Below are 9,293 nucleotides of genomic sequence, written 5' to 3'. Positions count from 1 at the left end.
GACCATCATAAAAAATAGTGAAAACAATCCATATCTTGAAGTATCTTTGAACTACATCAAGGCCTTTGACAAAGCATCTGAAATATTCTCCATTTGTGAAGTATCACATGTAACATCCTCTAAAGGCATATCGTTGAGCTCATGAACTATCTCAGAAATGATAACTGTGTCCTGCAAATCATGTGCATCCAACACTTCACCAATCTCTTTGAGTCCCTACATCAAGTAAAATATGAGCTTCGTAAACCTATTCAGATGCATTAAGAAAATCTACATATGCATGGCTATCTCTTCCCACTATAGGATCTGCCAAGGCATCCGTAGTTGTCTCAATATCAAGTTGTAGCTTATATCTTGGCTGCTTGCCCTCTTGTTTTCTATCCTATTTCATCTCCTACCCAACCTCTTCCATAACATGCTCGAGAGGTGGCTGATTTGCAACGTTAGGATGATCCACACTTCTTCTTGTCACTCTCTTAGATGTCCCTGCATTATCTTCATCTCTCTTCAGTTTCTCTTTCATAAGTACATCCGTGTTTTGCACTTTTGCTAAATATACATTCATTGAATATACATCTACCGATGATTCCCAACTAGTTATGTCATGAATGTCTTGCCTTGCATGAGACATTTCAATATTAGTATCTTTCCTCTTTTTAGCTACATGCAAAGCATGCATCCATATTTCAGCTTCCTTTGGACCAACCATCACTTGATCAGGCATTTTATCCAACTATAGACCAAAAGTAGAAGCATATACAACTGCATAGGCATTTCGGACAGCCAAGTCTTCCAATAACTTTTGCATACCTCCCTTTCCAAAATTCAAAGAAAGAGGCAATCATGTTTCTTACACATGGGTCTTGCCATCTTTCCAAAAGATGAGTTGTCATGCCGAGGCCTTTTGATAAGAAACATAATCCTTCCTTTTACATTGCAAACTATCACACCACATACATGTTTAGGGGCTACTATCCATCCCCTTTCCTCTTATCCTTTCTCATCCAATTTTGTGACCTTCAACTGTAGATCTTGCATGCCTTTAACTAATTCATCTAATACATCTTCCTTAATAGTGGGAACAATAGGTGTAGCCATAGAGTTATCCATAGAAGCAAGTGGCTTACTAGATACATCAACTGTTTTGCTCATAACAATGGGCAAGCTAGATACATGCAATCTTTCTCTTCTTCTATGCTTTTTCACTAATGCACTGACAACATTCTTAACATGTCTCCACTCTATTTAAAGCCCTTTCTGTGTAATGTGATCCTCTAAGAAATCATCAAGCTTCTCTTAAAGCTCAGGATCGACCATTTGTAGAAACAATTCAATTTTTTGACTTGGAAGAGCTTGCTTTTCTGCAAGATCTGATTGCTCAAACTGACTTTCGAATTCTCTTGATAACTCTATAGCCAGAAGACTCTTATTGGGTTTTAGGACCCACTCCTGGAAAGTTTGCAAGTAATCAAACTAGTGTCTGCAATCACGTAAAATTTTTCCTGGAGTGTCTTCTTGAAAGCTACCCAGTTAGCATCCAGGGTTAGCATCTTGCATATACAATTCAATAACTCGAGCTTTTAATTCATGTACAGTGACCTGTACAAAATACTGGCTCCATGCAAGTTGAGCCACCCCAAAGAACTCCATATTTTGAGCATAGGTATGCAAATATGTAGATACATTCCTGCCATTAAACATATTCAACATGCTCTATTGCTGCAGAGCATTCATCACAATAGTTTCTATTTGAGAAAAACCCTACATTACCTATTGTTGTGATCGTACTTGCATAAGCATATTCATATTCTCCACTAATTGATGCAAAACATCACTAGAAATTGTGCTTGAAGGTTCTCCCATCCTATCTTTCCTTCCAACGACCTTTCATGTAGGGTTCACCAATGTCGAAGGGGTTTTAGTGGAAAGGTGGCACCCCATCGGGGATCAGAGAGATAAGAAAGTAGAGAATATAAGATAGAAGAGAAGAAAAAGAATAGGCAAGGAAGTCAAACTTGCCAAAGCCTTCACACAATATAAAGAAAAATCTCAATGATTCAAAGTACTATGTATTGATAGAACCTAAGAATATGATAAACGAAATCCTTGTCTGGGACTACTTGGAAGCAATCTCCAAGTATTAGGTCTCCTAGAACTCCCTAGTAGACCAAAAATGTGCACCAAACACTATTACTTCTCTATTGCTATGATGGCAAATCTAATGGTTTCGTTGGATCCAAAAGGGGGTTAAAACCGCATAACACTTGGTCACAATTCTCTTAGATCACTCTTCGGAGGGTTGTCTGCTGCTTGAAAACTAGATCATGTACCGCACAAATTCAGAGGCCCCTCTTTTTGCATGAGATCATGCAAAACTGGCCAAAAAGCCACTTTCTTTTTGCATGTCACCCTATTCTAGAAGTTTTCTATATCTTTTTAGGATATTTACAATAAATAATATCCGAAATTTCAAAATAGGCTAAACTTGTCCAAAAATCTCGTATTTTTGAACCATCATACTATGGACACCCACACTAATGACTAATATGGCATTGACTCTCTAGATCAATAAGAAAGCCGGAAGATGAGCCCTCTAGGTTTTTTTGCACTATATCCATGTAGTGGCATGATAGTGGCTGTCGGGATATTGCTAGTCATGGGATTCTCCATCCACGATCTCAAACACACATGCCTTACTGGGCACTCCTTTGCGGGAAAATGTACTAGCCATGTATTATCATCCTCAACATTCACAATGCCATCATCCCTCATCATTGAGACCCAACTAGCACCTAGTTTAGCTAGTCCCTTTGGTTTACTTGGCCATAAAATCTTTCCATAGATGGACTTGATCCTAGCATTCTGCATAGAGCAAAGCTTGACATATACCCTTGTGAACTCATAATTACTCATGCTATGTACCAACTAGTCAATGTACAATGATTAGATACTAGAATAGTCTCATTTACACCCCTTGTAGTGCCTACTTTTTTTATCTTCATTATCATTCTCATCATTGGTTGCCCTAATTAACTAGCCACAAAGTCTACTTATAGCTAATGCAAGCATTGATTATATAAGTAGAGGGTAACATTAATATTGCAACCCTCTGATCTCTTCACTTACAATTGTTAACCATTATGGATTGGTTTTCTAGTTGTTCTCACTTCTCAACTATACTCTCTCTAAGTATAAGTGAGGATATTTAATAAAAATAATGTAGATTAATACAAATAAGTGAGTGCTACTTAGTTAATAGCACCACATATTCAATACGACATAGAAGCCAAACATGTGGGAGAGGTGGGCTGTGATTTCATGTCTAGAGAGAGAGAGAGAGAGAGAGAGAGAGAGAGAGAGAGAGAGAGAGAGAGAGAGAGAGAGAGAGAGAGAGTGTGTGTGTGTGTGTATGTGCTACCCAAATCTTAATACAATGTCCACATTGGTTGTGGGTGCCCCCAAGGCATACCATGCTTGAAGTCATCTGACCACGATATGAAATGAAAAATTATAGGACATCTAGCTATACCACATTCAGTAGCTTTGAAAGTGTAAAATGGTATGCACTATCATAGACCATTTCAGTGCTTTCAAAGCTACCAAATGGGGTATGAGTTTTCCCCCCATTAACAGGGTACTGGATCAATGCTAGAGTAAGTCTAAATTCAACCTCCCTATATGGAAAACATCTATAAATCTTATCTAGATCTTTTACATCTTGATTTAGTTTTTGTTCCTACTAGTACTAGTAGCTTCTAATGAGAACTCTACAATAAACTCTACATTTTATAAAGCTAGAATAAAACACACAACAATCATCATTGCATGGCCTTTAAATTCTTGTGTGTGTTGCCTATTTTTGTGATAGTAATTGTCCTATTGCTACTTTAACTAATTTAGTTATGTAATAAATCACCACTAAGAATTCCATGCCCTTGTATGAGTATATCTTGTAGTGGAAGTTTCTATGGTTTAGGAATACAAATTGAGGAGCCATGTGAACAACTTGAGTTACATCTAGGCATGTGCTAACTTGAGCCAACATCTAGCATCTAGATAAGTGTCTCTTTCATCATTAGCAATATATGTCCAATTCAATATCAGTAACCTTAAACATGAAGCTATAAGGTTCTTTTTACCCTATTATACTATGTGAAAATAATCTTTTGCTAATATTACTTTTCTTGAAGAATAGTACATTTGATTGGTGATTTGAAACTCTTTGTTATCACATTGTGTCTGTCAAGCTTGTGGGAGAGAAGGAAGGAGTCTCACTTGTAGCTTTCTTGCTTGCACAAAGGGGGAATACACACAAAGGTGGATGCGGAAAACAGTTTTCCTCTTCTTAGTTGTGTAAGCCAAAATAACTCAAGTACATAGAAATAGAAGAACCCTATATATGGGTCTCAAACCAAACTCAACTAACTAAGGTGGCATACTAACTGAGCCACGAACTAGAGTAGATAAGGATAGTTGTCATCTAGCTATTATTCATGGGCGGTGTACCAACCGCATCTGCAACTAACAAGTCTAGGACATAAATGCACAACGGTCACCCTGGCATATCACGAGTGGAGCTCAATATCTCAACACTCCCCCTCGAGCTCAATCCCAATTCCTACACACCAAGCAGGTCTCTGAACTTGCGCAGCTTCTCTACGCCCAATGCCTTCGTAAATATGTCAGCTACCTGATCCTCTGTGCTGACATAAACTAGATCAATAAGACCTAGTAAAACCCTCTCCCACACATAGTGATAATACACCTCAATGTGCTTTGTTCTAGCATGATAGACTGGGTTATTTGCCAAGTTTATACTACTCATGTTGTCACATTAAATGACAACTGGCCCATCTGTAGGCTGATGCATATCATAAAGTAGCTTATGCAACCAAGCTACCTCACATGCAGCCATTGATGCGCCCCTGTACTCAGCCTCTGTGCTCGACAAGGAAACTGTAGGTTGTTTCTTGCTGCTTCAAGTGATTGCAGCACTTCCAAAAGAGAACACATATCCACTGGTAGATCGTCTATCAGAAATACTACCAGCCCAATCAGCATCAGTGTATCCATGCAACTGTATTCACACCCCAGTCTCATAAAGTAGTCCATACTGCAATGTGGACTTCACACACCTGAGTATGCGTCTAGCCGCATCCAAATGCGGTTTCCTTGGAGCCTGCATAAACTGACTTACCAATCCAACAGCATAGCTCGAATCTGGCCTAGTAATAGTCATATAAATCAAACTTCCTACTATGCATCTGTACATAGTAGGGTCTTCCAGAAGCTCACCTGCATCTATGCTTAGCTTCACATTCTGCTCCAAAGGAACTGAAATAGGCTTATAGCCTGTCATCCCATATTTGGACAGCATGTCCAATCCATACTGCCTCTACAAGAGCCATATCCCACTTGGTGATCTAATCACCTCAATGCCCAAGAAATAACGCAGCTCTCCCAAATCCTTCATCTCAAACTTTTGCTTCAATAGCATTTTCACATGAAGGATATCTTCATCACTGTCACCTGTCATAATCAAATCATCAACATAAATGACAAGTAGCATAATACCTTTCTCTGTTTTTCTCACATAAAGTGAGAAATGTGCATTGGAAATCTGAAAGCCAATAGTGACAAGATACTGTTCTATCTTGTCAGACCATGCTCTAGGTGCTTGCTTCAAGCCATACAAGGCTTTCTTCAACTTGCAAACAAACTCAGGATGAACAGCATGCACATAACCTGGTGGCTACTCCATATATATCTCTTCTTGCAAATCACCATGCAAGAAGGCATTCTTTACATCCATCTGATGTAAAGACCATTCCTATGATGTAGCCATATCAATGACTGCTCTTACGATTGCCATCCTTGCAACCGGACTGAATGTTTCTTCATAATCAATGCCATATGTTTGTGCATACCCCTTGACTACTAATCTTGCCTTGTATCTATTTATAGAACCATCTGCATTGTGCTTTACCTTATAAACCCACTTACAACCAATTGCATTCTTACCTTTAGGCAAAGGTACTAATTCCCATGTAGCATTTGATTCCAAGGCATCCATTTCTTCATCCATGGCTTTCTTCCATTTTTCTTTTCCCATGGCTTGCTCAAAATAAGTGGGTCCTGGTTCCTGTATCACTTTGACCATATAGGCATAGTGAATGGCTATAAATCCATCATATTTTAGCCTGTCCACATGATACCTAGCTCTAGTAGACCTGCGCAAAGTAGGTTCACTCCCAGGTGCTCTCAAAACATCCCTGGTCTTTCTTACTCCAGGTGTAATAATAGAAGGAATACCCAACTCATCATCAATGCTCTGTTCTGAGCCACTGGATTCACCATCCACATAAGAGTGACCTACATTCACATCAAACATGGGCTGATATACCTTCTCTTTCCTTTTCGTGAAACCTGCATACCACTATCTGCATTGTTTTGAGGAGATTCTCCTGATCTCAATCTGCTTGTCCATGGCGAAGAATGTGAACCACTACTAGAGGACACTCTAGGTCCACTAATATTTTGTGACTGCTGCTGTGAATTCTATGCAGCATTACCATTTTGTGCATCTACATCATCAATCACAATTACTGGTTTATACCATCTACTCATCTCATCAAAAATAGCATCTCTGCTCACTGTAAACTTACGAGTAGAAGGGTTATAGCATCTATACCCTTTCTGCTCTGCAGAGAGTAACCAATAAAGATGCACTTCTCAGGTTTTGGATCCAACTTGGATCTCAACTCATCTAGCACATGAACATAGGCAATGCAACCAAAAATCTTCAAATGAGAAATATCTGGTTTCCTACCAGTATACCTCTCCTCTGGAGTCATCCCATGTATTGCTGCAGTGGGAGTCCTATTCATTATGTAGACTGCTGTAGCAACTGCTTCAGCCTAGTAAAAATCTGGCAAGTCTTTTTCGTTGAGCATGGCATGAGATACCTCTCCAATATGCCTGTTTTTCCTTTCTGCAATTCCATTTTGTTGTGGGGTATGACTGCATGAATATTGCTGTTTTATGCCATACTCCTGCAGGAACCTTGCAAACTCATTTGAGAGGTACTCTACCCCTCCATTTGACCTTAGGCATTTTATTTGCAGGCCTGTTTCTTTTTCAACCATAGCTTTAAGAGTTTTGAAATGCCCAAAAACTTCACTTTTCTTTTTCATAAAATACACCCAAACTTTTCTGCTATAGTCATCAATAAAAGTGACAAAATAATGACAGCCTCCAAGAGATGCAGCTTTAGTAGTCCACGCATCAGAGTGGATTAATTCCAATGGCTTCTTACTCTCTTGAACATGTCTAGGAAATGGTTTCCTTGCCTGTTTTCCAAATTGACAGGCTTCACATACCTTATGCATTTCTGCAACCTTGAATTTAGGCAATCCTGCAACAATATTTTGGGCTTGCATTGATTTAAGTCACTGTACATTAACATGACCAATGCGTTTATGCCAGATATCAATATCTGCAACTACACCGGTCCCATGTGCAAACATTGCTGCACTCAATTCAGGCATGTCTGCGTCCAACGTAAACATTCTGCCCTTCTTCTTTCCTTTTGCTATCAAGCGACCTTTATTTTTCATATCCTCAACAAAGCATCCATGAGGATTAAATCTGACCTGCAAGCCTTGCTCAACCATTTGACCAACAGAAACTAGGTTCTTGGTGATATTCGGGACATGAAATACATCCGACAGGTATTTCTTTTTCCCATCCTGCATAGACAAAGGAATTTTTCCAATCTGCACAATAGGATGTGCAGTATCATCACCAGTCTCCATAAATCCTGGTTTTTCCATTTTCCTTATATCCTGCATCCATTCTGCATGACCTGTCATGTGGTTTGATGCACCTGAGTCAACATACCACACATCGTTGCTTTCTTCTGCACTTGTCACAGAATTGTTCATGTGCTGCACCATAAATAAATGCTCATTTCTGTCATCACCCTGTCTACTAGAAGATGCATAATTTCCTTGTTGCAATTTCCCATTCATGATGTTATTCTACTTTTTATAGCAGTCTTTAGCCATATGACCCATTTTACCACAGTAGTAGCATTCAACATTGTTGTTTGCATTTTGGCCTCTTTGCCATCCACCACGACCTCTTTGGCTCCCCCTGCCTCTAGAGTTACCATGTTCTCCTCCATAGGACTGGTTTTCTTGAGTCTGCTGCATATTCTGATTTCTACCACGGCCTCCAGATCGGCCTCCTCTACCTCTCCCTCTATCTCTTTCAGCATTTGAGTAGAAGACAGCTTCTTTTGAAGTTCCCCCTGAAGAAGATGCACCACCATTTCTCTGCTCCTAAAAAATTAGAAGAGCAATCAACTCCTCAAAATCAGGAAATCTTTCACGGATGGAAATCGATGTTCGGAACTGTGCATAATTCTTTCCTAGACCATTCAAGGTCACAGAAACTAAATCATCATCTTCCACTGGCGACCCAATGGAAGCAAGTGCATCTGCAATCTTCTTCACCTTCATGTGGTAGTCATTGATGCTCATACTTTCTCTTTGCACATTGTGCAACTCTTGCTTGAGCTGCATTTTCCTGGCTTGCGTATTTGTGCTATACATTTTTGACAAAGTATCCCATGCCTCCTTTGGCGTACTTGCATCTTGAATATGCACAATCATAGAGTCTGAAATGCTGATAGACAGCCAATACATAACTTTCCTGGCTCTCTCATGCCATGCTTTAAATGCCTGCATTTGCTGTTGATTGGGAACATCAGGAAGAACTGGTTCTTCTTCATTTCCTGCAATGAATTCTCAATATCCTTTCCCCATAAGGAAATTCGTCATTTTGAACTTCCATGCTTGGAAGTTGTTCTTGTCAAGCTTTTCAGTGACAATCTGTGAAAGAGAATCAGACGCCATTACAGAACACTGCAAAAAATTCTGTCACTGCAAAGAACACAGCTTCAGCCTCACAAGGGCAAATCTGTAAAACTGACGAAAGTGGTATTTGACCACACAGTCACTTCCTAGTGACGATTTTGCATCAACAAGCAACAAGGATGATTCTGTAACTCCCAATGTCTCTGCGCACAGGCATACGATGCAATTTCTACAGTAACTTTGCACCGACCTATAGAACAGTGGTCGCACAGCATAAAACTGGGTCTTTTCCTGAGTGCATACATAAAACTTCCGCCTCCAAAACAGGCCCCGAAATGGCCTCAAATCAATAAAACAGAGCAACCAAGGGCTAAAGCCCTACCCGCAGCATATACTGCCCTCTTGCTACACCAC

Source organism: Lygodium microphyllum, chromosome 19, assembly GCF_053477565.2.
Source record: "Lygodium microphyllum isolate KBCC chromosome 19, Lygodium_microphyllum_v1.1.10, whole genome shotgun sequence".
NCBI lineage: Eukaryota > Viridiplantae > Streptophyta > Polypodiopsida > Schizaeales > Lygodiaceae > Lygodium > Lygodium microphyllum.
Note: the sequence above shows the minus strand (reverse complement) of the source record.